Consider the following 17,178-nt stretch of genomic DNA (forward strand, 5'->3'; position numbering starts at 1 on the left):
AATTGGGAGGTAAATACAAGCATTCCCTGCAGAGCTTTATAGTTTCACTTTAGAAGGACTGGGGAGAATCAGAAAGATACTAAATGAATTGAGAACTTTAATCAAAAGAACTAAAAAAGAGATAAGCTGACTAGAGGAAAAAAAATGCAGGTTAGCAAAGAAAGAACAAAGAGAGTGTTTGAATACAATTACCAAGAAATAAGGAATAGAAATAGGGCACTCGTGCAGGCAGAGAACAGGGAGGGAAGGTTGAGCAAGACAGGATTTTTTGAAGATCCATATGGAGTTGTACAGAAGGTACTGGAAGGAAGAAGGATAAAGAAGTTCATCTGTCTCTGAGAACTTAATTGAAGTGATGGATGGAAATTGGGTCAGAAAAAAATAACAAAACCCTCCTTCTCTTCCTTCAAATTTTTCTTCTCTTCCTTTAATATTTATGTGTGTTATTAAAGAAACATTTCTGGAAGGCACTAAGAGCAGGAGCTCTCAGTATCCCTGCAGATACTACCTTGCTATAGCAAAATGTTCAACATCTGAGACTAACTTTCCCCAAACACAGAAACAGTGACTAAACTTCAAGTGACAATTGGAAGATACGTGAGGAAGGCCAAACTCAGATAAATGACAGGGCAACCAGGGTAATAAAGGAAGCATATGAGAGGGCAATGAAAAAAAGCAGTATCTGCCTGACTGGGAAGGAGGGAACAGAAGGGACAGCACTGCAATATATAGCAACCTGCCATAGTCAGAGAATTGACATTGCCAGCAAATGAATGGGAGAGCCTCTAGAGCTGCAATGGACTGATCTGACATACCTCTGGCTGACACTCCAGGGAGTTGCTCTCTCTTGCTTACAGTGTGGCAATAGGAGCATAGTTTGTGATGCTAAGGCAAATAAACAAAAAACACCTTTCTAAGCTGAAGAGTAAATAGGATATTGACAGTCTGTTCTTAGAGAGAACATCTTCCAGAGTGGCAGTAAAAAGCTGTTAAATGGATTTGGTTTGTATTTTAAAGCTGTAGTGTGACAAACATTTCTTTTGGTGGCAGTACTGGCTTAAGCAGTTTGTATCCATCTCCATGCCACCCTGTCTGTTGTGATATGAAATTACTCAGGGGTGCACGTAGTGAATTAGATAGGTAAAATTGTACAGGGCACAAGTGATACAGAAAAGAGTCTATTGCTAATCTAGTTCCTATTTAGAATACAGTGCCAAAATCTATGTACTGGTCTGTTGTGTCCTGGGAACGGGTGAAGGCTGGGCATCATGGTCTGTGGCTCAGTCTAAGCTGGCAGTGTCATGACTAAAGAATATTTATTTACCTGATTGGCCTTTGGAGTGGAAAGAAAAGTGGAACTTGGTTCATTTAATTTGCAAATAGATGGTAAGTAGACACAGATGTACCAGTATATCTAAAGCCTGGAATAAAATAATGTTCTTGTGCTGGTACCCAGAGTAGGAATAGAGATTAATAGCTTGATGGTCTGATTTGGGACTTCATAGTTATTTGTTTACATCACTAAATACAGCCTCAATTACTCCACAAGGGACCCTTATTTTTTATTTTCTTTTTTTTTCATTAGGGAATTTCTCTCTGTTGATGTGCTGTTGGATGTTGAGAGTTAAAAATGTGTGTTTCATTGTAAATCTCAGTGAAGCAGGTTGGTTTGCCAGCTACTGTTCTTTCATATTCAGTAAGGAAGTAGTTATGCATTGTTTAGTTTAAGATAGCTGAAGAAGACTTGTCATCCAAAACACTGAAAAACAGAGACGTCTGACTTACACCAAACTTAAATAAAGATTTCCCCAAGCCTTGTGCAGATTCAGGAGTAGGATGGTGGGTGGAAGCATGTCAGATCTCAAGAGTAGTGAGTACAATATTGCCCTCAAAATAAGCTTGAGAATAGTTTCTTTTGACATGGGACCCGAATGTTACAATGGCTTGGGTTTCTGAACAAGAAACTCTTGATTGTTCTTAGGAATTTGTTTTTTCCATTTGAATCTACAGAAACAGAATTTTGTCTGTACTCTTGCTGTATATCCCTAGTTCATATAAGCAACTCTGTCCTCCACCAGAAACAATTCACTGAGTACAGGATATCTTCCAGCAACACTATTTTATGATATGCTTATTGACATACTTTTTGAGGCAAGAATGATTCCTTATTTCCCAAGGATAAGTGCATTCTTCACACAACACAGAATTCTGAGTTGTGCTTCTTTCTCTGCAATGACTCTTAAGAAATGGATACTTTGGTATTCTGAATCTGGGTTATAAAATGCTGTAGGATTATTTCTAGTGAAATGTGCCCAATGGCCACACTGTCTTACAGCAGGTGTCTTTCTGACAGATTCAGCTTTTGATCCCGTGATGAATACTTGGGCTTTTTTCTTCTTTTACAAATCCATCCTTCTAACAGTAGAAAGACACAAACATTCAATTTCTTAGTCGCCAGGCAGGATATATTCAGATACAGGGTTTCTCTCAGTGTTTAGGGGTTGCAGTTGGCGAGACAGTATTTTAAATCTTTGGTCACCTAGGCAAGCCAGTGGTACCACCAAGAGAACTGAATACATTTCATGGCAAAACTGAAATTCACAGTACTTCAAAATCCAATACACAAAATAGCGTATAAAATAATAACATATAAAAGCTACAACAGTCCCCTGAGGGTGTCTCATTTCTATCTTGGAAAAGAAAAATGGTTAAAATTTATTAAATACCAGATTACTCAATTCATTGCAAATGGCTGAAAACTGCATTATTCAAGAAGAGGTAGCTGTTGTGAAATGTCATCTTTTCAGAGAGCTTGTGGTTGTTTCTTTGTTTGTTTTTCATTTTTAATCAGACACACAAAGTTGGGTGAAACAAATACATTAGGAAGACAGAAACGAACAATGAAATTATTAATAGGCTAACAGCAGGTCCACTACTTTGGACGAGCCACACTCATACTCTGCAGGTGTTAGATGATCTGATTTAGGCATCCAGTAGATGATTCTTCATTACCACTCTAACCTGCTGAATCAATTAGCTTTCTCAGTAGTGGTTTTACCATCACATTCATCCCTCAGAGTAGGCTATATTGCCATTGCAGCTTTTATAAAGCACATTCATTCCATATACCCCAACTTTTGTATTTAATGGTTCTTGCTCTAGCCAGGAAGAGGCAGCAGTCTCTCTTTGTCTCTGGTGTGCACTCCTCAACTTCTCCCTCCTTCACTGTTGGTAGAGTAGCTATGAGTAGGTTCTCAGCAATATAATATTACAGTACTGCTTTCATCTCTGTGGGTATTTTGACAAAGTATATTGAGCAGCATATTTTCACCTTTGTGTTTCTTTATTCAGAGAAGTTATTTTGTGCCACAGTATATACATGGTTTACAAAGAAGTGCTTTTTCTGTAGTTTATTTTAAAGCATCCTGTAAGATATTACCTGCAGTGTTGGGAAGAATTGCCTCCCTCTGGAATTTTACTCTGTTGCTTGGACCAGCCCTTCTGCCATCCGTCTTCTCAAAGAACTAGGAATTCATTATTTTGTGCTCTTTGATTGGAAGATACTAGAGCAAAAATCTGGTTACAATCATGTTTTCACAATTGTTCATGAAACTAGCAGAATAACGGAGGTCAGAAAGGTGCTGGGGGGGAATTCCACCACTATTTTATTCACTGCAAAGAAAAGTGCAAAACTGCCAGAACAAGGGCAGTGACATGCTCAGCAGGCTGATGAGGGCTAAACATCTGCAGTGTCACACATCAGCTGGAAGCAAGGACAGGGCCAGTTGAACACTAACCAGCTGTAGCGTGGTGGTTGTGTAAATGCCTCAGCACGTGCTGCATGAAGAAGCCCTGGATTTTTCCTGTGCCCTTGAACTCCAAGAGTAACTTCACTAACCAGCTGCCAAATCAGAGGTGGCTTATGTCTACCAGCTCAAATAGGTGCTGGTCTTGCATGTTACTGCCTATACCTGCCCAGGTCAACATGCTCTTCAGGAGCTTTATGGCTCTTGGATCCAAATTAGCTTGGTGGTAGTTCTGTATCAACCATAACACTATGTTTTGCCACCAAGACATATAATTTGAATTATTTCCCTTTAATCAGTGACACTATGATGACAGCAGACCAAAATGAGGCCCACCACCCCCAGTCAATACAGTCATATTGTCCTACCTACTGAGAAAACATTTCTGAACTTGAGAGAGGGAGAGGGATTTCACTGGGAGTTTTGCCTGAGTGAGCAGGACAGAATTGGGCCACCATTTGTAAACAGAAATAAAATTGAAGGAAACACCTGCTTTAGCTTTCAGAGAAAGATTAGTGTTTGTGATGGACATGTTTTTGCAAGGTTAGTCTGGCAGGTCTCTGCAGACAGCACCATCCTCCCTCTGTCCTTTATATTTTCCGTAAGTATTTCAAATGAGTTTGAATGTCTCAGAGGAACTGAACACTCAGGAGCAAAAAACACATTCTCCTGCAGATCAGTAATGACTAAAATAGCTTAGATCTGAGAATAAAGAGCAGCCTGTAGTTCATAACCAAGACTAGCTGACTGCTGCTGGAGCTGGAGTAAGAGTAAGGATAACAAGTATATGTGGTCATTGGGGGGGAAAGAAGAAATCACCATGCACCAATACATGTTTTCAAGCTCTATTTTGGGATTGTCAAGAGCTTCGCTCTTAGCAGCCTAGGCATGTCTATTGATTTGCATGCTGTGGTTTCTGCTTGGCAGATATGCTGTAGATTTTGGAATACTTTCAGCTTAAAAGAAAACTCAGCAGCCAAGGATAGCAATTTGAGTACTGATCTCACTTTAGTCTTCTCAGACACAGTTGTTATCACAGGAGAAAGAAAGAGAAATAATGATATCAGATCAATAGAGAATGAGTCAAAAGAAGATTGTAAGTGTATGAGGATATAAGAGAAAGAAAAATACACTGGGAAATGTGCTGCTGCTTATGGGAAATGGCTCAGACCAAATCCTGGTACTCTCTGAAGGTAACAGGCAGGATTTGGTCCTTGGTGATTATAATTCCCTCTTCTTGGTAATTTATTGAAGCTTTCAGTGAAATTATTTCTCAAAAATAAAGACGTGTGTGTCAATGTAAACATTGTGATCACTTAAGTGTTACCTACCTTAGGTTTGTGAAGTCTCATTTGTTACTCTTTCAGTCTGTGTATGAGAAGCAGCTTTTGTAGTGCAAAGTATCATCATCATCATCATCATCATCATCATCATCATTCTATGTTCATAAAACAGGCTCTGTGTCTCATTCAAATGTGACAATACTGAAACCAGCACGCAAGGATGCCAGAGTGGTGTTAGATCCTGAGTCTCTACTGTCTTCTCCATATTCTTCTCACCTAGAGAAGTCTGAAGCCGTGACAAATGTTCTGATGTGGAATGTCTTGGAATTCCCTCTTTATTTTCCTACTATCTGTGTAATGTATGAGCTTGTACTCCTGGTCACTAATTCTAAGCTATTGAGTCCTCCTGGGAGTTAAACAATATTGACCTGAGCTCAGCAGTGTGCCATATAAACATACAATAGTTTTGAGCATGATCACTCGCTGGTATTAATTTTAAAGTTGTCTCTTGTTAAATATTCTTAAACCAAAGAAGGAATAAAAATCAATCTCGCTGATTCATACAGGTCACCCAACTTGACTAAGATGAATTTGCCTTCTGATAGCTTGGAAAGGAAGGCAAAGAGGATGACAGTCCCTTTGGAGCCTAGCCAGGGAGAGCATCCTGTGCACAGGGAACAATGTGGAGAAACTGACTTTTTAATGACTTGGACATTTCTGAATACATGCTGGCATGTGTGCTGGGCTTTCACAGTGCTTGCAAAGTCACCTGTGAAATCCCAGTGTCTTGCATGAGCAAAGAACAACCATTGCACTTCTCCCATCTGAAACCTTTGAGAGTCCTTTATCTTTATTCTTAAAGCAGCAGTAGCCAGCTTTTGAAAGCAGTACATCATAGTACAAGGTAGCTACCTGGAAAGGAGCAGTACTTCAGAGAACCTTAGTGGGGTTTTTTTGCCCCTCATTTTTCTCTCTTCCTCAGATAAAACCTGGAGATGTCTGAAATATTGGGATAAAGCTGTGAACATCAGAGGGGGCAAGAGAGAGGTGTATTGGCTGAACTCCTGCACAGCTGTCCTACCCCCCACTCTTCAGGAGGGAAGTTAAGGGAAAAAGCTTCTGAGGGTAATCTCAGTTATTGATAAATAAGTGGAAATTGATGTTTTGTCCTGGAGTTCAGTACCTGAAAATGCCAATGAAGTAAATGGAGCTATAAAATCACTGACTTAAGCATCTGTCATACTAAAGAATAGGTAATGCAGCATGGCACAGGCACAAGGCATGTTTATCTCAAGGGGCCAGAATAATTCTCAATAGAGATGGGTAGAAATGAGAATTCTCCCATGGGCATTTTCAGAGAAAACCTCACTGAAAATTTTCTTGAGAATTAACTTTCTCCCTGTGTTAGAATTCAAAAGGACAAGGGGAGGTTGGGAGAAAAGGAAAAACTGTTTTCATTTTTGTTACTTTTTTCCATCTGCTGGAAACCCACGTGCAATTACAAAAGTATGTTTTCTTCTGCTTTCCTGCACTTGTTCTTTTAGACAGCAAAGTTGCAAGGAATTAAAACACTGAGTGAAAGCAAAACCTTGGCATGTTTACTGTGCAGAAACGCACAAGTCAATCAGAATAATCATAGAAAGACAGGTTTTCTGTAAATTATATCTTCACTTTCAAAACTTAGTTTGCCAAAGTTGTTACTTCTCTGTGAAAGAAAATCTTCCTTTACAAAAGCTTCTTTTCGTTGTTGTTTAGCAATCATTCAATCAGTTGTATCACTCAGGTACATGTTGGCTCTTTCTTAACTTCTTTTTTTTTTTTTAACTTCAAAAACTTTTCCCCCCTGTGTCCTACTTTGATTTTAAGGTTTACTTTGCCTACCAGATTAATTTCATGGTTTGCTCTTCTGTTTCATATCATCCTGCCTGATCTGTTTATTTATTAGCCCACCCTCTGTATAGCCAAAATAAATAAGCAGTAGAAAGGCTGAGCATTCTGAAAATGAGTTAGACCTAGAGATGGCAAACCAAAATGTTTCACTCTAATGATGAGTTGCATACTGATTCTGTGGGTGATAGATCTCTTGAATAAGACGTGCTTTGCATTCTTCAGTTCTGTACAGAGAGACATTTAATTTAAAAATCTCACACCACCTCCTGTTATCTTAAATGTTTTTCAAAACTCTACGTAGTCTTAAAAAAAGTGACTGAGATGTCTGTGGTTAACTCTCACCTGTTTTTAATATTGGTCCTGATTCCTAATTTATGCATGCTCTTCAACTTGAAAATATTTACTTTTATGTGTTTACCAAGTGAATGTTGACAGGTCAGGTAGTTGTTTAGCAGCTTTCAGAACCCTGAAAAAGTTAAAGTAAATTAATTTCTAAAATGACATGGAACTCAGAGATATATCACAAACTTCCTTTCCTGTGTCCTCACAAAAATGAAGTAGCTGGAAAAGCCCCTGCATCTTGAAGTAACAAACATAAGTCTATTTTGATATGGGAAGCATATGATAGCTTGTAAAAAATGGCAATAATAATTAAATTTTAATGTGTCAGATAATAATAAAAGAAAAAAGGTCTGATTTCATCTAATAATTTGAAAGGCATGAATAACTTGAGCTGACTGATACTCACACCATGGAAGTGTTATTCTGTGAGCTATGGTTTCAACACTGTTCATTTTGCCTACCTGAGTGTGAGATATGAATTCAGAGAAGATATACTATGGCACCTCAAGTCCAGCTCCCTGTCCTTTGGCTTTAACTGTTCCCACTCAATACATATTAACAAAAACATTGAACTGTCAGACGTTGTAAGTGCTGCAAAGTTATGCCATTAGTGTGACATTTTGGCTGATTGCTTTTTTACTGACTTATTAGAGGTAATTGGAGGAGTGCAGGTAAGTGCTTTTGTCTTCTAGAAGACCTTGGCTGCTAGCGTGTGGAGCTCCCGAAGGTTAGACGGTTTACCTGGCAATCAATGGGCTCTAAAGAAAAATCATTAGCTCAGAATGCAAAGCTAATGTTAAGAGGGGGGACGGTGAAGCTGGTCTGACTGTTCTTTGTAAACCATTGAGTCAATGGGCTTGGTGGTGATTTGTTGTTTACTGCTTTGCTTGAGCTTTTTAATTTTCTTGTGGTGGACAGGCTGTGATAGCAAGCTGAGTTTTTGAAAATTTTCAGGCATAAGCCCCACGACTTTCCTGGCCATGCATGAATAAATGCACAGTTGTGTAGAATCAGCACCTGGATTTGGAAGGTGGTGGCTCACACTGTGACTCTGGGGGAGCTTTGGGGTTTCCTTTCTTGTTAGTGTGCTGTGTGACTACCACAACAGCTCCATCCTGTTGTCATTTTCATACCCTATAGGTGTCTTCAGCTAGAGGTAAGAGAGATCTGTCAGCAAGCAGGTTCAAAGAGGAAGGTTTTGTGAAGAGGAACTCATGTGACTGAGCTCATTTAAACTGTTTGCAGATTGTCTGGGGAGATCAAGACTGTTATGGATGTGTTTGTTCAAACTTGCTCAATTAATAGTTTTTATTTGATCTGGTGGATAAACTGTTTGCAGAGCAGTTCAGTGTGAGAGTTCCATTGATTATTTGATATTCTGTGTTTATCATTAGGTTTACATTCCTCGTGTTATATATGAGATGCAAGGTTTTTTAAGAAATGCCTCATCTATAATGCCTAATAGATCTTCCATCAAGGTAATGAGCACCAGCCCTCAGAGTTCAATAAGGGGAATAGTTAATGTATTCCTGATCACATAAGAGTCCTATAACTTTGTCATTTAACTGAGTTATCTGTGCAAAGAAATGGGTGAACACTCACAGTTTTGTCCTCATAACTTTTGTCCAATAGTCTGTATCACAGAGGAACAGAAAATGTGAAGAATTCACAAGGTGATAAGGAGGATTGTCCCAACAGCTCTGCATTTTCCAGCTCAGGATGAAAAACAGCCTGAAACCCTGAAAGGCACTGGTTTATCTGTTTTTCCATCCACTGGGAAAGGCCAGGAAGTTAATCTTCCATTATAAATCTTGGATAGTCCCTGTCCCCACCAAGAAAAAGTTTGCTACAGGACAACTTTGAGCATTGACAGGTCCTAGTAGAGAAGCAGCCTGTGGAGTGGCACAAGTAATGGCTGCTCTTTTCTGGCAGAGAAGTACAGTTACTGTAAAACAAATGATCAGTAGGTATTTAACCATTGTGGAGACTATTATTTCCACAGAAACATTTGGATACCAGTGTTTTGCCTCATATACCAGTCTACTTGAACCACATAAAATTTCTTACGGGTATGGTCACGGATTAAGAAAGGAATGAAGGGAATAAAACCCACAGAAATGCACTGCATGATGCACTACGGACACACGTTCAAGTATGCATCAACACACACAAAGACAGTGCAGTGCTGTGCTTGGTAGAGAAACAACTCTACAAAGGGTGGAAATCTGGGGCAAGCCTATATGTTAACAGGGAAGTGTGGCTAATGAGTAATTTTGCTGTAGGTACTGCTTACCCCACATAACTGACTAAAAGTTAGAAGTAGGTGCCAGCCTGAGAGTGGGAAAATCAGGATTTATATATTTAGCTTGTCACTGCAGTCTGCACAGCCCAGAAAAGTAGGATGAGTGCAAGTATTGGCAAGGATTTATAACAGGTGTTGGTTTTAATGTAAGTTCTTGCTGTGATTAAGTATCTCATGAAAATTAGAGTTAGGGCTTTGGAAAAGATGCAAGCATTAAATTTTCAGGTCTGCTCTTTCATTGTGTGGCCTCAAAACCTGAGGCGGGCACTAGTGACTGCAAGGGCTGAAGGCTGATGCTCAGTATTTGTCAAAAGCCCAACTAGAGAATAGGCTGAAGGTGGGAAAATATGCATTTATATACTGCATTGTGTTTCATTCAGTGATCTCCACAAGCCAGGAACGAGTAGAACTACCATCATGGACAAGAGATTAACATGTTGTTTTCATCTATGTCCTGATGGCCCAGGGTAGGATACAGCCACATTTGTTGCTGGAGTTAAGGATGCAGAGAGAGGATTAAAGCTGTATTCTAGAAAGTGTACCAATAGGTACAGTAAAGGCTGGAATAACAGTTCAGTTCAGAGAAAAAGGTTGCAATTAAAATAGGTGTTTGGAATGGGGTCATGTATAAATTGATTTTAATCCCACAATCTTGTGGACAGGAAATATGAGAGAAAGTGTTAATGGAAAGGGATGACTGACACATGTTTTTCCTCTGGGCACAGAAGCACATATCGTTTCTAACAGGTTTCTAGCTCTTTTGTCAAACAAAGTAAATGACTAATATTTTTTTTTTCTTGGCAATGGTCACAGGGATATTGTTAACAAGTTGAGGTTGGAACTAATGCTCAGGTCTGGGGTTGAAGAAAGCATGTATGGGTTTCTGTCTGTATGGAGGATAAAAATGAATTAAATAATTGCTACTGGTCACTTAGAAGTGATTAAGAACAGGCTGTGGAAAAACATACCTGTAACTGAATTTATTGCTATGTTTTCAGAGGCTCAGAAGGCAGGGTAATTGCAAGTCTCTACCAGCAATGAGTGCTGATTTTCAGTGTTTGCCTCATTTGCAGTGAATCAAACATTTCTAAGTCACATTTATTTCTATATTCTCTAGAGCAGAAAAATGCAGGAGCAATTTGCAGTCATCTTAAATGCATGGTGTTTGAGGGGCTGGTATCATCTTCCCTCTAGGTATTGTCAGCCTAATATGGTGAAGGTTAGCACCAGGGTGGTGGCTGAGGGATTATGATTAAGAGTTAAGAAAATATGAACAGAGACATTTCTGAGTTAGGCTGAAAGCTGTTTTCTACAAGAAATGGAACTGTAGGATAAGTGAGGTTGTCAGCAGTGATGAATGACAACTGTTTGTTTTTCTTCTGGATTCTGCTCTCCTGAGTATCATTAAGGCTAGTGATAGGATTAAGGACAGAGAAAAGATGTATTTATGAATCAAGTGTATTGCTGCAGTACTTATGGTTTTCTAGGATAAATGGGAGTATAAGTATGGAAGAATAGGTAATGTTTGGGTTTCATCAGGGACAAATCACCTGGATTCAGATGAGGGAAATGGTTAAGACAGATTTGGAAAGGAAGGATTTCTGAGTTAGGCTTATTGCAGTATTTTCTCAGTCCATGAAATCTGGAGTTGAGGGGTGAGGTCAGTGGGGAGGAGTTGCTTGTGATTAGATTCCCTGGTACAATGATGTCTGTGGTGAAAGATGAATTTCAGGCTAATTTTGGCAAAAGAAACATTTATGACTTCACTTTGGGTAAGTGCATTGTTTTGTGTAAGGGATAACGTCAGCGAAGGTGAATGATGAAGCTCTGTTTTTCCAGTTGTTCTCTTGTGTGAGGTTCACCTAATTGAGTGATTAAAACTAAACTTTAGGAAGAAAAATCATTCTTTACTGAGATTTATCACGATGTCCTTCTGGTTCCAGGTGTTAAAGTTTAATAGCAGTGTCAAGGTATTATTTGATTCTTTGGTGAGATGCAGGATTGCAGTTACAGCAAAGAGCAGGTTGACATTAGGGCAGGATTTTGGGAAGAAAATATGGCTGAGTGAAGGTTACTGCAGAATTCCAAAACTGCTATAATAATTCTGTGTAGCTGAAAATAGACAAGGGAGAAGGGTTTGTGTGCAGTTCTCATCTACGCTTTCATCAGTTGAAAATGGTTACAAGTAGTATGAACCTGATTTTGAAATGAGATTAGAAAGAGATTGGTTTATGGATGGATCTTCTAGGAATTGGACAGTTAGTTTAAGGAATGATGTGGGCAGAGCTGTTGGTCCATATTTTATTTTGATGAGAGTAATTTTTGTGCCTTTAAAGCTAGGACTGGACTTTAGTTAGGATTAGGATTTCAGAAAACAACTTGCTGCTGAATGCTGCATGCCTGGAATCATGGAATGGACCCTATTAGCACTAGTGATAATGTTACAAGTCTGACTTAGTTGTGGGTAGTGGATCGAATATACTTGAGAATACAGTTAGAGCTACATAGTTGTTTAGATTTTAAGGAAGAAAAAATAAAGAATCCACAACTATTACTGGATTTTCCAGGTCTAGAAGAACTGGGAAACAGGTTTGATAATAATGGCAAACATCAAGCTCAGTTTTGATGTAGAAATCTTCCCTGTTTGTTGGATGGTTTTATTTTTTTTTTTCCTTCATAAGTACTCTCAATACTCTGAAATCCATATTTACCAAGTAAACTATCTTGTTTTGATATCTGCAGATGTAAAGCTCTGAAAAAGAACTGACTTTTACCTTTGCTTGATTTTCCTGATCCTTTTTTTCCTTTATTTGTTGGAAACAATTACTCTTCTACCTGAAAATATGCAGATTTGGAGGATGAATAGGACTGATTTCAGTTCATGTCCAGTTGTTGAAATTTCTCAGAAATTACTTCAGAGATTTCAGTATTTGCTTCTTTCCTTCACTGGTAGATGCATAGTAGAAGATAAATAAGTAGCTAAATGCAGTCTATTCAATTGTGACACGTACTGATTATTGACTCAAGCAAACAAGGACTTTTGAAGCTTTTAAAGAAAAGTAATACTTCTTCCTCCTGTTTTACTCAATATAGCAAAATTTCTGGAGGATACCTGTGCAAATGCTCTGCAGTTGGTATTCATCTAAAAAATAAATTTTTGAAGAATGAAGAAACAGAGAAATATTCCTCTGTGTGTATATTAAATCCTTACTGCTGACAGCAATTAGCAAATTGACAAGATGAGCATATAAGACGATGCAATTTGACAATCGTTTTCAATGTAGAAGCACAATTCTTACAGTTCTCATTTGTGCCTATCTCGTTACAGTGTTCAAAGCATTGCAATAATTAGAAAGCATAGTTTTTTTTCTCAGAGTAAGCTACAGTTAATCTTACTGGAGTGCCTATTAAATGGATATTGCCTCGCTGTTGGCTGCTAGAAACCTGGCACCGATCCTAACAAAGCACCAAAGGTATGCACCAGTGGCCAGGTAATGCAGACCCTGTAGTGCCTTATTTCTTCTTTGAATTTAAATCCCTTTTCAGGACATGTGCTCAGTCTTTGAGCTTTGGTCTCTTTTGCTTTAGAGGACTTTCATTTGTGAACTCAAATAACTTTCAATTTCAATAGCCATAGACAGAATTCCTTTGAGAGAGATATCTCTTAAATTTTTTTTTTTTAGTTTTTAAAAAAAACTAAATTGATAACATTCGTTTCCTTCCAGGTGTGAAAAATGTAGAATATATTTTCTCACTTCACTTTCCTATATTCACAAGTATCTCTTGTAGAAGAAAATCAGATACACGTGCAGTACCCCTGAGGAAAAATGAAGAAAGGACTAGCTCAAGCATTAATAAAAAACATTTGAAATGCCAGATACAAAACATGTTTTAGGGTGCAGTTGTTATTTGATCATTTTCTAAGAAAGACTCTTACATATTTTCCTTAATTTTAGTCAAAGAAACTTACTAAATTTGAGGAAATCCAGTCTGACTCTTCCTTTTTCTATCTTAGGTAAGGGCTAACAGGATAGGAGGATTTGTATCTTTTGCTTCTAGGTATTACCTCCAGAACATTCCTTTTAGGTCAGCTCAATGTCAGCTGCGTGATCAAACTGGTGATCTCAATCCATGCCCAGTGAACAAACATATCTTCACCAAACCTTGTCTGAGAAACATAACAGACACTGCCCAGTTTTATCAGAATCAAGGGATTGTGGCTTTAATCCAGCAAAACACTTAAGTACACGAGAAACTTTGAGCATGTAACAGTTCCACTGAAATCAATCAGACTGTGGATGCACTCAAGTGCTCTGCTGGACCAGTGCCTGCAGAAATGGTGACAGAGCTCTACCTCTTATATTTTAAATATGGTTTCTCCATGGACTGTCCCTGAAGCATAATGACAAAATGGAGTTGGGAAGTACATGTTGCTTGGGCTGTACCTTGTCTGTGACTAAATTGGCTTCATTTTTCCATGCTGCCTGTATAACAATGTTCTTGGCACTAAACTAACTCGGGGGGAGGGGGAAAGTTAGAGTGGTTTACTTGATTAAAAGTTCTCCTTTTTTTTTTAATATTTTATAAATGAGTCATAAATTGTTGGGGGTCATAGGGAAGGTAGGCTTATTTGCTCCATAATTTTGTAGACATCAGGGTTTTCAAGATGGAAATGGGACTTGACAGAGGCAGGTTGAGGTTTTCAGGACTGTTCAAGGCTTTTGACAGCACCTTGCCTGGACTGCAGTGAAGACTCAAAAAGTTGCAGGGGAAAAGAGAGCAAAGGGGATCAGATCTTTGAGACAATATGTCAGTATTATAATAATACAGAGTAGAAATAAATGAGAACAAAAAATAACTCAGAGCACAGCAGATGCCATATGACTGCAGTAGGCAGGAGTCAAGCAAAAGCTTATCTTGAAGTCTCAACCTATCGAGTTATGTTTGTAGGGATAGAGCAGTGGAGGTGGGGGGAACTGAAATTTTTTACTGTCTACCACGGATAACGAGGTGTTGCAGAAAAACACATCTCAGAGCTATGAAAAGAAGAAAACAAAGAAAAAGAAAAGGGTTAAAAAGGACATGGAGTTTCTGCTACAATTTTTGCTGAGACAAGTCAAGAAAAAGATCATTTTCAGTGGAGTTACTCTGGAATAAGAGGGGAGAATCCAGCTCTGAGAGGTCTGTAATGGAATCAAATTGATCTAATTGGCAGAGAAGAACTACATTCGAGCAGAAAAAATAACGTGCAGAACTTGTGCTTTTGAAGCACAACAAAGAACCACAATGGCCAAGCAGGACAATGAACAGGAGAAGAAAAATCACCACAAGTGGTAGCAGCTGAAGGATGGCTTTAAATTTGACACCTGCAGAATGGTAATAGTAATTATGTTTTGTTCTTATTGTTAGAAAGGGGAGAAACCATTGAAGAAGGGTGACATAAAATCTAAGAATCAGGAGTGGAGCAGACCATGTAATTTAGAGTTATTTCAAAAAGGATGCAAAATGGAAAGATAGAAAATAATAGCAGGAGCTAAATTTTCCTTCTGCAAATGACAGCAGTTTCAGTCAAAGTCCTTTAAGTGCTTCTGGCAGAAAAAAAAAAAATCTCTTTTTTAAAAAAGGTGGAGTCAACAAACAATTGCATGTGTTGATAATGTAGGGATTTCTTGCCAGTTTATTCTGCATGGCTACTTCTCTACCAATCATCATGCTCATGGTGTTTCTACCTGTGCCTCAGAGAAATCATACCAAGAAACACCTATCACTGTTGTGTTTAGCACCCTGAGAGCCTTAAAACAAGGTGTAGCCCACAAAAAATTAATACAATCAGGAAAAAAAAAATATGCTAAGAAGTTAATTCACTAAATCTTTGCCATGTACAATGTTGTGAACTTGAACAAATTAAGGATAAATTAAACAAAAGATAGAGATTGTAAAAAGGCAAAAGATTCAGTGCTAGATTTAAAAAGCACCCAAGTGATTGGATGCACTGGAATGAAATTCATTTTCAGCTTGGATAGCATCCATCTAAAGATTTTTTTCCCCTACAAATTAATAGCATAAAAGTCCCAGGCTGTGATAAGTCTTATTCAGAGCTATTTTGTGTTTGTTAAATGGAATGTGACAGGGATCTGAAACACTGCTATACTACAGAAAATAATTAGTTGAGAAGTAACTTGATAATTTTACCACTGTGAAGAATGAATGGAAATCAACCTTCACTTTAATTATGTGCAAAGGAGAAGTATAATTACCTGCACAAGATACTAATCAGAGAAAATGATAATACATTCCTTTCTTATCTAGTAGATAGCAAACTAGCTTGCTTAATCTGTTCACCTCTGGTGTATCAAAGATAGCAAATTAGTTACTGCAAAGCTATCTATATTCTAAGGTTACTTGAATTGGTTTATTCAGTCCTTGAGATAAATGCTTATGTAGAAATTTTGAAAATAAAATTATCAACCACTATTTGGATATTTCAAAGTTAAAGGAGAAAGACAAAATCATATTCTGCATCTTCAGAATATCAACAAACCATGAAAATATAGATGTTGCAGAGGCAAGAGGTGGTCAAGAGACTAAGACCTTGCCCTTCCCTAATTTGTCACAACCTTTATGTTTCCCAGACGTGGTTGCCAGAAGTGTTTCTTTAGAGTCCTTTCACATTGCAAAGATTATTGATGCTTTTCTACCTTTTGTAGGAGCAAAATCAGGACATGGCTCTTCAAAATAAAACTGTACTTCCAAAGCAATATTTATGGTGGAAGACATCAAAAGCCCTGTCCCAGATCTTGAATGCCTGTATTTAAATTAAGCAGAGAAAAGCCAGTTCTCCTTTGTCTTCTCTGTCACAGGTACAGAAGACCTAACAGCCAGATTTGAAAGGACTTACGGGGATTTTTTTTCCAAGTTTCATCCTAGATATATGCCATGTAAAGGAGCAAAACTTCTGAGATTTCAATGCAAAGCCTGGTAACTTCACAGGTGAACTTACAACATGGCCCAGGAAATGTTGTGACCAGGCATGTTTCTTCCACCACAGGCCCATGAGCAGTAAGCTTCCCTGTAAATGCAGTGATGTTGAGCTAATGAAGCTGTATAGCAGTTGAAGGCACCCTCATGCCTGTCTCCATTACAACAGTAAAGAACAAATCAATAAAGTGAATCAGAAGATCATATAGTTATATTATGGTAGTAGTCAGAGAACACCACAAGGTCAGGAAATATTACAAACTGGTATTGGGGCATTCCTTGTGTAATGAATCTTCTGAAATCAGATCTATAGAAATCTGCTAAATACAACAGAGCTTTGAGCATGAGGAAAATACTTGCCTGATAATCATTTAAACAGAGTCTGTTTGTAACTTGCTGCAAATGTTGTGTTCGATTTATATAAAAGTCTATTTAATCTTTGGCAAGAAGTTTCCATAGTCTGTATTTGTTTGCTATTTGTATGTGCTTGTGACACCTTGTGGGCCACCAGAAATGTGGTGGAAGTGTCAAAGAAAAAGTATCAGCTTCAGGGTCTGGAGAGGAAATAATGGAACAA

The sequence above is a fragment of the Indicator indicator genome, chromosome 17, assembly GCF_027791375.1.
Source record: "Indicator indicator isolate 239-I01 chromosome 17, UM_Iind_1.1, whole genome shotgun sequence".
NCBI classification, from domain to species: Eukaryota; Metazoa; Chordata; class Aves; order Piciformes; family Indicatoridae; genus Indicator; species Indicator indicator.